This window comes from Triticum dicoccoides, chromosome 5A (genome assembly GCF_002162155.2).
Source record: "Triticum dicoccoides isolate Atlit2015 ecotype Zavitan chromosome 5A, WEW_v2.0, whole genome shotgun sequence".
NCBI lineage: Eukaryota > Viridiplantae > Streptophyta > Magnoliopsida > Poales > Poaceae > Triticum > Triticum dicoccoides.
In genome coordinates this window covers 248,108,775-248,120,796 of record NC_041388.1, presented here as the reverse complement: position 1 = coordinate 248,120,796, position 12,022 = coordinate 248,108,775, and the positions used below count along the sequence as shown (strand labels likewise).

General features: G+C 39.4%; 1 long non-coding RNA gene across 8 annotated transcripts; it reads left to right on the top strand.

Moving 5' to 3' along the window:
• The first annotated feature begins 4,793 nt into the window (after nucleotides 1-4,793).
• LOC119300825 lies at nucleotides 4,794-10,277 on the top strand. 8 transcript variants are annotated; one of them, XR_005146774.1, is made up of 7 exons: nucleotides 4,794-5,267; nucleotides 5,707-5,776; nucleotides 6,487-6,583; nucleotides 6,679-6,765; nucleotides 7,721-7,768; nucleotides 8,293-8,340; nucleotides 8,951-10,277. It is a non-coding gene; the product is annotated as an uncharacterized LOC119300825 (long non-coding RNA). The 8 variants fall into 8 exon arrangements; XR_005146773.1 differs by having other exon boundaries at nucleotides 8,832-10,277; XR_005146771.1 differs by having other exon boundaries at nucleotides 8,293-9,026; nucleotides 9,111-10,277.
• Nucleotides 10,278-12,022: the final 1,745 nt, after the last annotated feature.

Here is a 12,022-nt window from a genome sequence, read left to right as displayed (position 1 = left end):
TATGTTGACTAATGAAAAAAATGGACACTTCCTGATCCAATTCCTGAACCAACTCCTAAGCCAACTCCTAAGAAAAGGGGTATTCTATTTCTTAGTCCTGAAGATATGCAAGAGGCAAAGAAATCTATGAAAGAAAAAGGTATTAAAGCTGAAGATGTTAAGAATTTACCTCCTATCGAAGAAATACATGGTCTTAATTTACCGCCTGTTGAAGAAATACATGGTTTTAATCCATCACCTATTGAAGAAATAAATGGTCTTAATAACCCGACACAGGGGCTGTTATTGATTGCACCAAAGGCAATGTCACTTTTCATGTTAATGGCAATGAGCATACGGTACACTTTCCGAGGAAACAACCTCAAGTTCATAGTATAAACTCTATTAGAAAAATTCCATCGATTATTTTTGGAGGTTTTGAATTTCCTCTTCTACTGTCAAGAAGAAATATGATATTCTTGTTGTTGGGGACATGCATATCCCCATTGAGGTAACCTAGTGTTATTCGAAAATTCTCCGGTTCCATGTTACTCGGAATGAGTTTGTTAACAAGACCTCATCAACCTTGTTAGTGGATTCCTTTTGATGAGCATGAGATGGATGAATTTAGAAAACACAACTCTCTGTACCCTATTTTTACTTTCTGTTATTAATATTAAATAAAGCAAAAATAGTAATTTCTGTCTGTTTTCTGAATTATCAATGCAATAAAAAATACCCCAAAAATAAAAGTTCTCCAAATGCCCTGAAATTTAAATATGATTTTTTTCTGAAATATTTGAGAATATCTAGCACTGAGAACACAGCAGGGGGAGGAAGCACCTAGCCACGAGGGTGGAGGGCGCGCCCTACCCCCTAGGCACGCCCCCTGCCTCATGGGCCCACGGTGGCTCTCCTCCACTTATTCCAACTACCACACACTCCTTCTTCCTCCCACAAACATCACTAACCAGCTCAAACCCAAGTCCAAGCTTATTTTGCTGCCATTTTCGGTCTCCTTGCTCAAAGCACCTCTCACAAAACTGCTTTGGGGGATTGTTCCTTGGTATGTGACTCCTCAAATGGTCCAATTAGTTTTTGTTCTAGTGCTTTATTCATTGCATATTTTTGCTGTTTAGGTGACCCTGTTCTTGAGCATGCATGTCAAATTTATATGGTCAAAAATTGTTTTGATGCATGATATTGCCTCTAGGCACTTGTAGGAGTAGTTTCTATCAATTTTGTTGAGTTTGGTTCACTTTTATTTTGAAGTTACTAAATTTTCAGAAATTTTCCAGAGGAAGAAATATGTTTAGGAAAATGTACCAAGGCGGTCCTTCAAGGTAGCAAGGACCCAGGCTCGCAATACGCGATGCCGACGAAGAACCACCGAGGGAAGCTCAAGTGCGGGCTTGTGAATGGCCTTTAGAGGACTTTATGGATCGAGCAGGAATCAAGGAAGAATTTAACGCATATGTGCGTAATGCTGATCTTGAGAGCTTCGAAGCAGATAAGTGTCGCCAGTACCACTATCTCACTGATTCCTTTGTGAGCAGGTTTGAATTTTCATCATCACGCAACTCTCAAACTATCCTGTTTGATCTTTATGAAAATTCTTATACTATGGACTTAGAGGATTTTAACACTGCTTGCGAACTTCCACAATGGGGTAGTCCTAATGAACCTCGCAAATCTGAATTTAGAGATTTTCTTGCTAGTATAACAGTGGGGGAATCTAGATATATAACCCAAGCTACCATAGGGAGCATTCATTTTCCTGCTACACATTATTTTGCTCTCTTCATAGGTAGGTGCATAAATGGTAAGGATGAAGCATGTCACATGTGTGTCCCTGACCTCGGTGTCCTCAGGAGTGTTGTATTAGGAGATAGACATTATAATTTGGGAGCCATTGTTGCACGTAGGTTGCATAATAATAGATTTAATGGAGATTTCTTCGATGGAATTTATGCAACACGTCTAGCTAATTTTCTTGATATACCCATACGTGGGTATGACATTGAGTTGCCTCCTATTTATTTAGATTATGAGGCCATGGTTCGTCATCAGTTTGTTGAGAGGAACGATCGGTCCCTCCAGTACCGACTAATATTTGACAGACGACGCACCTATCATGTCGCTCTCCCTGCTCCTGCCTTCTTCGACTTTCAGGCAAAAGGGAGATATGTTATAACCAAGGAGGAGGCGGACGAGTATAAGAGGAGGACGGAGACGACCCGTCTCCAAGTGGTAGCTCACGAGGCAATAGCTGCTGCATCTTAGTAGGACCCCAACTATTACTTTGAATATCCGCCAGGCCAGTCGTGGCCATAGACCAACTTAGGCAAAGAGCCTAAACTTGGGGGAGTACGTATTCCTCACCGACATTACATTCATGTTCACACGCTCATTGCTAGTTGTCGGTGCTCATACTTTTTCATTGTATCATCCATGCTAGTTTATTTTCCTTTTTTATGCTTGTGTGTTTAATAAACCTTGAGGAAAACAAAAAATCAGTTGTAGCTTTTGATTAGTTTACTTTCCATGCTTGTAGTAGTAATTAAAAAGAAAACCCAAAAAAATTTCTCGTTCTTCTTTTGCTTGTTGGGAGTTTTCCCGTGTAAATAGTTTTATTTCTTTTCTTGTTCTTTGGAGGTCGATAGGAGAAGACCATAATTAAAATGTTAAAGTGGCTCTTATATGCATTATTGTTGATCTAACAAAGAGCCCATATTACCTTGTCTTCTCTCTTGAATTGAATGCTTGCAGATTCCAGCTTAGTCCAATGCATGTGCACTATTATAATTATCCACACTATTCGGTCGTGCAAGTGAAAGGCAATAATGATGATTATATGATGAACTTATTGAGATGAGAAAAGCTGGTATGAACTCGACCTCTCTTGTTTTTGTAAATATGATTAATTCATCATTCCTGATTTAGCCTATTATGAATAAACATGTTTGCAATGACAATTAGAGATTATAGTTGCTTATGACATGCTTAATTAGCTAGAAGCTTATAATGGTTTACCTTGCGTGCCAACATGCTATTAAAATGGTTGCGATATGGTATGATAGGGTGGTATCCTCTTTTGAACGATTCGAGTGGCTTGACTTGGCACATGTTCACGCATGTAGTTGAAACAAAATTAACATAGCCTCTACGATATTTATGTTCATGGTGCATTATATTCTACTCATGCTTGCATTCGGTGTTGATTAATTTTAATGCATGTTCATGACTGTTGTCGCTCTCTAGCTGGTCGTTTCCCAGTCTTTTGCTAGCCTTCACTTGTACTAAGCGGGAATACGACTTATACATCCAATTCCACAAACCCCAAAGTTGTTCCATATGAGTTCACCATACCTACCTATATACGGTATCTACCTGCCGTTCCAAGTAAATTTGTATGTGCCAAACTCTAAACCTTCAAATAAACATTCTATTTTGTATGCTCGAACAGCTCATGTATCAACTAGGATTGACCGTATCTTCCATGTTAGACGGGTTATTCTCAAGAGGAGTGAACTCCGCTTCTCACTCACGAGAAAATGGCTGGTCACCGGGATGCCCAGTCCCATGCTTTATGCAAATTAAGTCAAAATAACTACAAACAAAACTCCCCCGGGACTCTTGTTAGTTGGAGGTACTCGTTGTTTCAAGCAAGCCATTGATTGATGCTTGTTGGTGGAGGGGAAGTATAAACTTTACCATTATGTCTGAGAACCGCCTATAATGTGTGTAGCATGGAAGATATCTCCATCTCTTGGTTGTCATGTTGACAATAAAGTATACCGCTCAAAATATTATTCATATCTGTTTCAAAAACCGAGCTCTGCCACCTCTACAAATTCCTGATTCCTTGTGCGAAGGGCCTATCTATTTACTTTTATGTTGAGTCATCATCCTCTTATTAAAAAGCACCAGTTGGAGAGCACCGCTGTCATTTGCATCCATTACTGTTAGTTTACATTGAGTATGACTTGACTAGATCTCTTTTACCATGAATTACAATGTCTAGTCAGTCCTTGATCTTTAAAAGTGCTCTGCATTTATGTTTTGCGGTCTCAGAAAGGGTTAGCGAGATACCATCTTGTTATATCATATCATGATTGTTTTAAGGAAGTGTTGTCATCCGAGATTTATTATTTTTGCTCGCTAGTTGATTATACCATTGATATGAGTAAACATGAGACCTAAATGTTATTGTGAATATGATTAGTTTATAATCTTTGCTGAAAACTTGAATGCTGGCTTTACATATTTACAACAACAAGAGCAAACAAAGTTTGTAAAAAATTTTCTTTATCACTTTCAGTCTATCAATTGAATTGCTTGAGCACAAGGAAAGGTTTAAGCTTGGGGGATTTGATACGTCTCCGTCGTATCTACTTTTCCAAACACTTTTGCCCTTGTTTGGACTCTAACTTGCATGATTTGAATAGAACTAACCCGGACTGACGCTATTTTCAGCAGAATTGTCATGGTATTATTTTTGTGCAGAAATAAAAGTTCTCGAAATGACCCGAAAATCCACGGAAAATTATTTTGGAATTTAAAACTATACAGAGGCTAGCCAACTCGCTCTCAGAGAGCTCCCTCGATTTCCTGCTTCGTTGGCCGTTGGATCATGGTCAATTTGATCTTTGACTTCGTTTGGGCCGTTAGATGCTCGCTGGTGGTTTTGACCGCGTGGTAAGTCTACATGACCAATTAGCGGTGGGCTCGTGTTCTGTGCCTGTTGGCTGGGTGAGCCGTTTCGAGGTGCGGGTGCGCCCTCTCCCCGCACGCCGCGTGCGCGTCGCGTCATTTGCGGGGGCGTGGGTAACGCTGCCCTCGAAACCCCCCTCGGCCCAATCCAATCGCCCGCATGCCGGAACCCTTCCTCCCTCCTTGATCTCTCTCCCTCAGCCGCCACGAACACTAGCCCCTTTTCCTACGATCCCGCGGTCGCTGCCCTTGCTCCATCCGACCTCCCTCGTCAGCCGCCGCCGCAATGGCTCCTTCGTCCTCCGACTCTGTCTCCCCAATTCATCCTCCATCCCTTTCTGCTTGAGGTGCTCATCGGCCCAGGTCGTGAGGAAGCCGCGTGAGGAGGAGCCCAGGTCGCGAAGCCGCGTGAGGAGGAGATACCTCGCCCGAGAAGCTGTGGGAGGAGGGCCTCAACCAGAGAGGAGCGGCTGCCAGCCATGTAGTTGGCTCAGGTCGACGCCGTCCTTGGCGTCCGGGCCGCGGCAGACCCTAGCGCCATCCTTCAGGAGTCTTCACGACCTCCAGGTGCGCATGTGAGTCCCAACCATCTCACTCTCTCTTTCTCCCGCACACTTTCTCTCTCTCTCTCTCGTTTTGTCTTTGAGGTTGCAGATGCGAGCACTAGCTGTTTGTAAAAATGCTAAGTAGGACTGCTTAGAGGAGTACAGTATGTGTGTTTGAGAGAGAGAGAGGGATGGAAAAGATGTGACTGGAACAAGTAGAGAAGAGTAAACTGCACTGGATCCACATACTTTCTCCAGCTCCCTTCAAAGCTAATGTATTTGGCCCCACCACTTTATATACACCAAGAGATAAACTGTCAATTTGTCGTATGCTTTCTTATGCTGTAGTGGGTCAATAGATTGTACGCTTGAGCTGCTAATTGTCAAATTTAAAAAAGTATAAGAGACAAGATAAATTGCAATCTTGCATTGTCTACTCCTCTATTGATGTGGCTCTTGGTTTCTGAAGCTTTCAGGATTTAATAATGAGTTATCTTGGGCTTCATTGGACAAATGATCTACCTGGAGCATTGATACAGGTGAGTCTTTTATTTGAAACATTGAGACCATTAAATTATTTTGGGCTGCCCTTTAATGTCTGTAGCAAATGAAAGCGTGGTGTGTTTGTTTTGTCTTTCCTTTCGAACCCTCAAGTTAATGCCCACTTTTCCGAATGTAAGCTTGATTCAGCTTTATTTCATTCTTTCTATGTTGCATTGGTCTGCAAATAAACCATGGTTTGTTTCATAAAAATCGATTCATAAATGTAGGTAAATTATTGATGCATCTGAGCTGCTCTATCTTATTGTTCATCTACTGGACTGGTTTTAGTTGATAATAAATTGTTCTCTATTTCAAAGAGCAACAACACGAGATTGTGTGCTGTCTTGCTCCACGTGCATGTCGTTGCCCTCATTTCCCCTCTGATTTGGCTTGCTTTACCTTGAATGAAGTTGTATACTTTCAACTTTACAGAATTATATCAAGTTCGCTTTCAACTGTACATGGCTACACCTGCAACATGATGCATTTCTCTTCCAGTTTATTGAATATGTGAAGTTGTATGTTCAACTTTATACAGAGTTATATCAAGTTTGCTTTCAACTATACTTGGCTACACACATGTAACATGATGTGTTTCTCTTCCAGTTTATTGAGTATAACTTTAAGGATTGAATGTTCTATCTGGTCCTGCCCTATCACTCATTTAATTGTGTGTTAATTTACTTACAAACTTCCGACTGTACAGCATACAATGCGCCAGGTTCTACTGCAACAGCACGACATACAAAGTCATGGAGGAGAGGTGTTCAGAGAAAGAGTTATACATGTGCCAGGTTCTGAAGGTATGTGATGTAATTGGATATTTTCAATTGCAAATCATTCCCTAAGATTGTGCTTATTTCTGATCCTTGTCCTCTGACGCTCATTTTGTATGTAGTATGAGGATCCGGTGCGACAGGAAGCAACTCTGAATATGGTTCCTGTAGATGAACTTAAGGAGAAGGCGCTTATTTCACTGGCCAAGGTTTTTGTTTCTGCCTCTGCTTTTCATCCTGATGTTCTCAATATTTCTACATAACCATGTTTCTTTGAACTTACCGATAAAGGAAAGTTATTGTATTTTACTATTATAAATCTTGATTTAACACCATGACTACTCGATACTTTTGTTGATGTAATGGTGTGGATTGCTATATAAAGTTCTATGTTTGAAGAGATGTGTTGTCAGAAATGTGTTTTTGTACGTCCTGGCATGGTTGTTGTCCATAATTCAGTGATGAAGTAATTATCTTAGCTACACGGTGAATCTCGATAATCTCCCAAGGAACAAACTTGTGGCCCCTATATTTTTTATTCAAATTGGTGCAAAATGTACTTTCTAGAAGCTCAAAATAATAATATCCATACCCATTATAACCTGGATGTTAGTTCTCTTTTGTTCACAGAAGCAGGGAATCAATCTTGATAAAAGTAATCATCTTATGTGATGAATTATTTCAGGAATCATCTTATGTGATGAGTTATAGCCTTGGTGATTGTTCTGGAGCTCTAATTGGCCGATGGACTTTTAAATGTTTCCCTGCAATATTCGTTTCTTTGCCTGCAAGTGTTTTTTCTATGAGCTTGCTCTTATACTGAATGTTATCTAGGCTCATGTGTATAAAATAAGGGTCTCGGTATGCAAATAAATCTCGACACAGTGGACTTGGTTCTTTTACATTTCTGAAGTATCTTGTGCTTTATGTTATGATTTCTTTTCTTATTTCTCACTGTGACTATGTTCGAAGATCAAAACACATCACGCCACTTGGTCCATGTTGTGCGCTCCATATTTTTTCTGTACCTTCAGCTTGAAAAACGGTTGCCCATAGCCTACATGTTTTCAGTTTCTACTTTGTATTATCGCCATGTCTCATTGAATAATAGAAGGCAATCAATGAAGGATATTATTGTGAATAATTCGGTGTTAATGCTCATAGGTGTGGAGAGTCGACCACGGCGAGCTTGGCTAATGTCAACACGTGAAGGTGAGTTCCACCCAATCCCTTTTCACTCCTCTCTCTCTCTCCCTCTCTAATTCCATCTAACTCTGCAGCTCGGCAAGCTTATGCAATGTGCTCTGTTTCCATATTTTTTATTGTTTTAAATAGATATCACTCAGGAGAGCATGTTCTTTAGGTTAGCATTACTGTGAAGGACCTATACCTTCCTGTTTAATTGATTATGTTTGCACAACATGTATTTTCAAAATTAGTTGTTCATGTGCGAAGAATTTTGTTAGTTTTTAGTTTAAAAAAGGTATACATTGGTTCCTAATTTGACCCAAGCAGCCAAAATGGATGGATATATTTTTTGGGGTGTTCTAAGGGAAGCAGGCCCTCTGTTACAGCTTGCTAGCCATTTTTGTTTGTGAATACGCAAGGGTGCCTTGCCTTCTCTACTCTGATGTTTCGGGTATTTGATAGCCTTGCTGCACACGTTTTGTTTGAGTGATGCGTTCTTAACTGAAATGTCTTTGTGATCATACTGACATGTTATATTTTGTCCTCAGCTGGGTCAAGTACAGAAGACGAAACACAAGATTCAAGATCACTCTCCTGTATGTGATTATTTACTCATTTCGAGCCATTTTGCAACCCAACTTGACTTCTTTTATTTTGTGATCTGAGCTATACACACCAAAATTAGCCCACAAAGTTTGAACCATATCTGAACATGTTAGATCACTCTCATGTATGTGATGATTTACTCTATGGAGCCATGTTATGACCTAGCTTGAGTTCTTTTAATCGCGATCTGAGCTGCAAAATAAAAATAAAAATAAAAATAGTCCACGTAATTTGAACCATATCTGAACATTTTAGTATCTGAATACTGAAGTTACCAAACATGATCTTCACTTCGCCATGTGTGACACCACTGAGTACTTTAACTAAGCTAACTGTAGTAATATTACGTTTTACATGGCTATGCAAGTTAAAGGTTCTAATATAGTGTACGTTTATCGATATTTTGTGTTATACTGATTAATATACTTCACATATAAGTTTTAAGCTAAGAGCTCCTAATAATTGTTTCTCCTCTTTGCAGTTGCCATTTTAGTCATATTTTTTCTGAGATAAAGAATAATATTGAGATGAATTTCCTTTCCGATGATGAGATTGGGTATGCCTATGTTTTGTATTTTTTTCAGTATTATTTTATTTCAGGCTTCAGTAAGCTGAGAGAGCTAACAAATAATATGGTAAACAATTTCTATCAAGTGGGTGAGCTCCATTTTTCAAGGTAAGTCAGGTGACAGCCAAAAAAACAAGGAGATGAGTCTCTTATCAGTTGATTTGATCTTATCCAGGTTCTATTTTCTTTCAGGCCATGAGTTACGATGTCTTGGTTAGAGCTACTACATTCAAAGAGTAAATCTGTTTCGTTGTACTGAATTTATGTACATTGTATGAAAAAGGTGCATGTGTTATGCCATGTAGAATTTTCAGCTGAGCAATTGTGTAGACTTACAAAGCTATCATGACAGATGTTAGTGATTTCTGTATTGGGGCCATGTTACATCTCTAGGGTTGAATTAATGGCTAGAAATTCAGACTTACATAGCTGAAAACAGGGTTGCTCGAAGCAAACAAGCTGCCTATTCAGTATTTTTAACACTCATGGAAAAGGTATATGCTCTTCCTAAATTCCAAATTATTATTATATCACATAACTGAAAGTGCATTAGACCAATGGTGTTATCAGAAATAAATTTCTGCCCCATAGCTGAACCGTGTCTTTTCTCAGTGTGTATATATGTTAGAGATGTGTATGATTCAGATAATTTTCTTCATTTGTTAACTTTACCAATGTATGGCTGACATGCTTCATTATGTTATATCACATCTGAAAGTGCAGTACGCCGGTGGTTTATTAGAATGGATAATTTCAGTCAAATAATAGAGTTCTTTTCTTCGGTGTATATACAAGTTACAGATGTGCATGATTATGTTTATTCTCTACATTTGGTAAATTCACCTATGTATGGCTGACATACTTCTTCAGGTTATGTTTCTAAAGCTCCATGCTTAATCATCCAGAATGTTTCCAAGTGACTGCTTTACACATGGGAGACTAGATGCATGGAGGAGTTCAGAGAAGCTGGTGTTATGTTACATATGGTCTTCAAGCTGATGTTATGTTTCTTCCATGGTTTGTATATTTGTTGCAAAAACATAGTACAAGAAAAAGATCTATGCTCATGAAGATGGCAGAAGGGAACTACATGTGGAACAAGAACCACCAGAACTGACCAGTTGGGCGTCTGGATAGTGGTAGTGCACAAAAATTGCTTGCTGTATAGAGTCAATGTTATCCACTACTAGCCCACTCGCTGATTTTTATGTTATGAAATTATAGTTCAACCATAGTATGTATTTACACTCCCGCTGTGAGATTGTACTATATAAATCATGGGAGGACAAAGTAGGCCTTTATATGCAAATAACTCCTTGTTGAAATGAGTAACTTGAGCCATTTGGCACAACAGGTCTATTTTCTTACTTGCAATAATGTGCTTTGCCTTTTATTCTACCTTCTGAAAAAAGTTTGTGAGTCATGACACAAGAATTCTCTATTGTTACTATAACTAAATATAATATGAACTGCAAAAACATCTTATATTTAGTTACAGAGGGAGTAGGTGTTTGTGCCTATAAGAAATGCTAACTTGAAATCCAACAAACAATGACCAACCTACACTAAAGTAAAACTCTGCAGACACAAAACAAATACTAGACAACTTAAATGGTTTCTAAGCACTTTTTTATTAGAAAACCGAGTCTACTATTGAATTCTATGCTCTAAGGATTGCCTACCAAGGGGGTTATTTTTTTAGTATAACTATATCTATGCTTGTTTTTCATCTTAACCTTTTCAGATAACTGCATGCTCATGTATATATTTTGAAAGAGAAGTCTTTCTTAAATTTTCATATAAAAAGGGTTACAATTCATTCCTTTTGTTTACCATAGGCACATAGGTTAGCCTCAATTTATTATGATCCTTTTGTTTAGAGTAGGTGCAGAACCGAGACATACCCACATTGTGAGAGCTGATGATGATTCTATTACTTGCCGCCTGCAACGTTTATGTCTCTGTAAACAGCATAACTAATGCCATATGGTTTCCAATGTGACTAAGATCTAAACTATTGATGGGTGTAGTTTCTAAAGCACAGAGTTGCTGAAAAATGGAAATATTTTCAACGGGCCATGATTTTGAATGGGACTTTGTGCTACCAAATTATAATGTGTATATACATCTCATTGTAGATAACAAGCCACTTTTTCCGCTAAAAGCGATTAGATTTGTTACCATATGTGCTTGCCCACAACTAAACAAAGTAAAACATATATTTTCTTTTAAATGGGACTCTATGCTACCAAATTAAAATGTGTATATATATACATCTCATTATAACCAACAAGCCACCATTTTTCTTGACTAAAGGAGATTAAATTTACTGCCACATGTACTTGCCAAAACTAAACCAATTAAACCATGAATTTCTTTTCATCGTGCACATGAAATGTTTTCAATATAACATGATTTAACACATCGGTTTTCTACTACCAATATCGAACATGTCCTTGCAAAATGAAACTATTTTCATCGACGACATGGCTTTAGCGGATCTCTGCGCCATTTGGCGCAACGGTTCTTGCAGCATGAAACTATTTTCATCGACAACATGTCTTCAACGGGTCTCTGCGCCATTTGGCGCAACGGGTCAACTAGTATATAATAAATACTGGAAGAAAGATCCACGTCAGGGGGGCCACCACCTGTGCACGAGGGTGGGGGGCGCGCCCTAACCCACCTGGGTGCGCCCCCTTCCTCATGGGCCCCCTGACGCTCCACCGACCTCAACCTGGACTCCATATATTCACTTTCGGGGAGAAAAAACCAGGGAGAAGGATTCATCACGTTTTACGATACGGAGCCGCCGCCAAGCCCTAAACTCTGTCGGGAGGGCTGATCTGGACTCCGTTCAGGGCTCCGGAGAGGGGAATTCATCGCCATCGTCATCATCAACCATCCTCCATCACCAATTTCATGATGCTCACCATCGTGCGTGAGTAATTCCATCATAGGCTTGCTGGACGGTGATGGGTTGGATGGGATTTATCATGTAATCGAGTTAGTTTTGTTAGGGTTTGATCCCTAGTATCCACTATGTTCTGAGATTGATGCTGCTATGACTTTGCTATGCTTAATGCTTGTCACTAGGGCTCGAG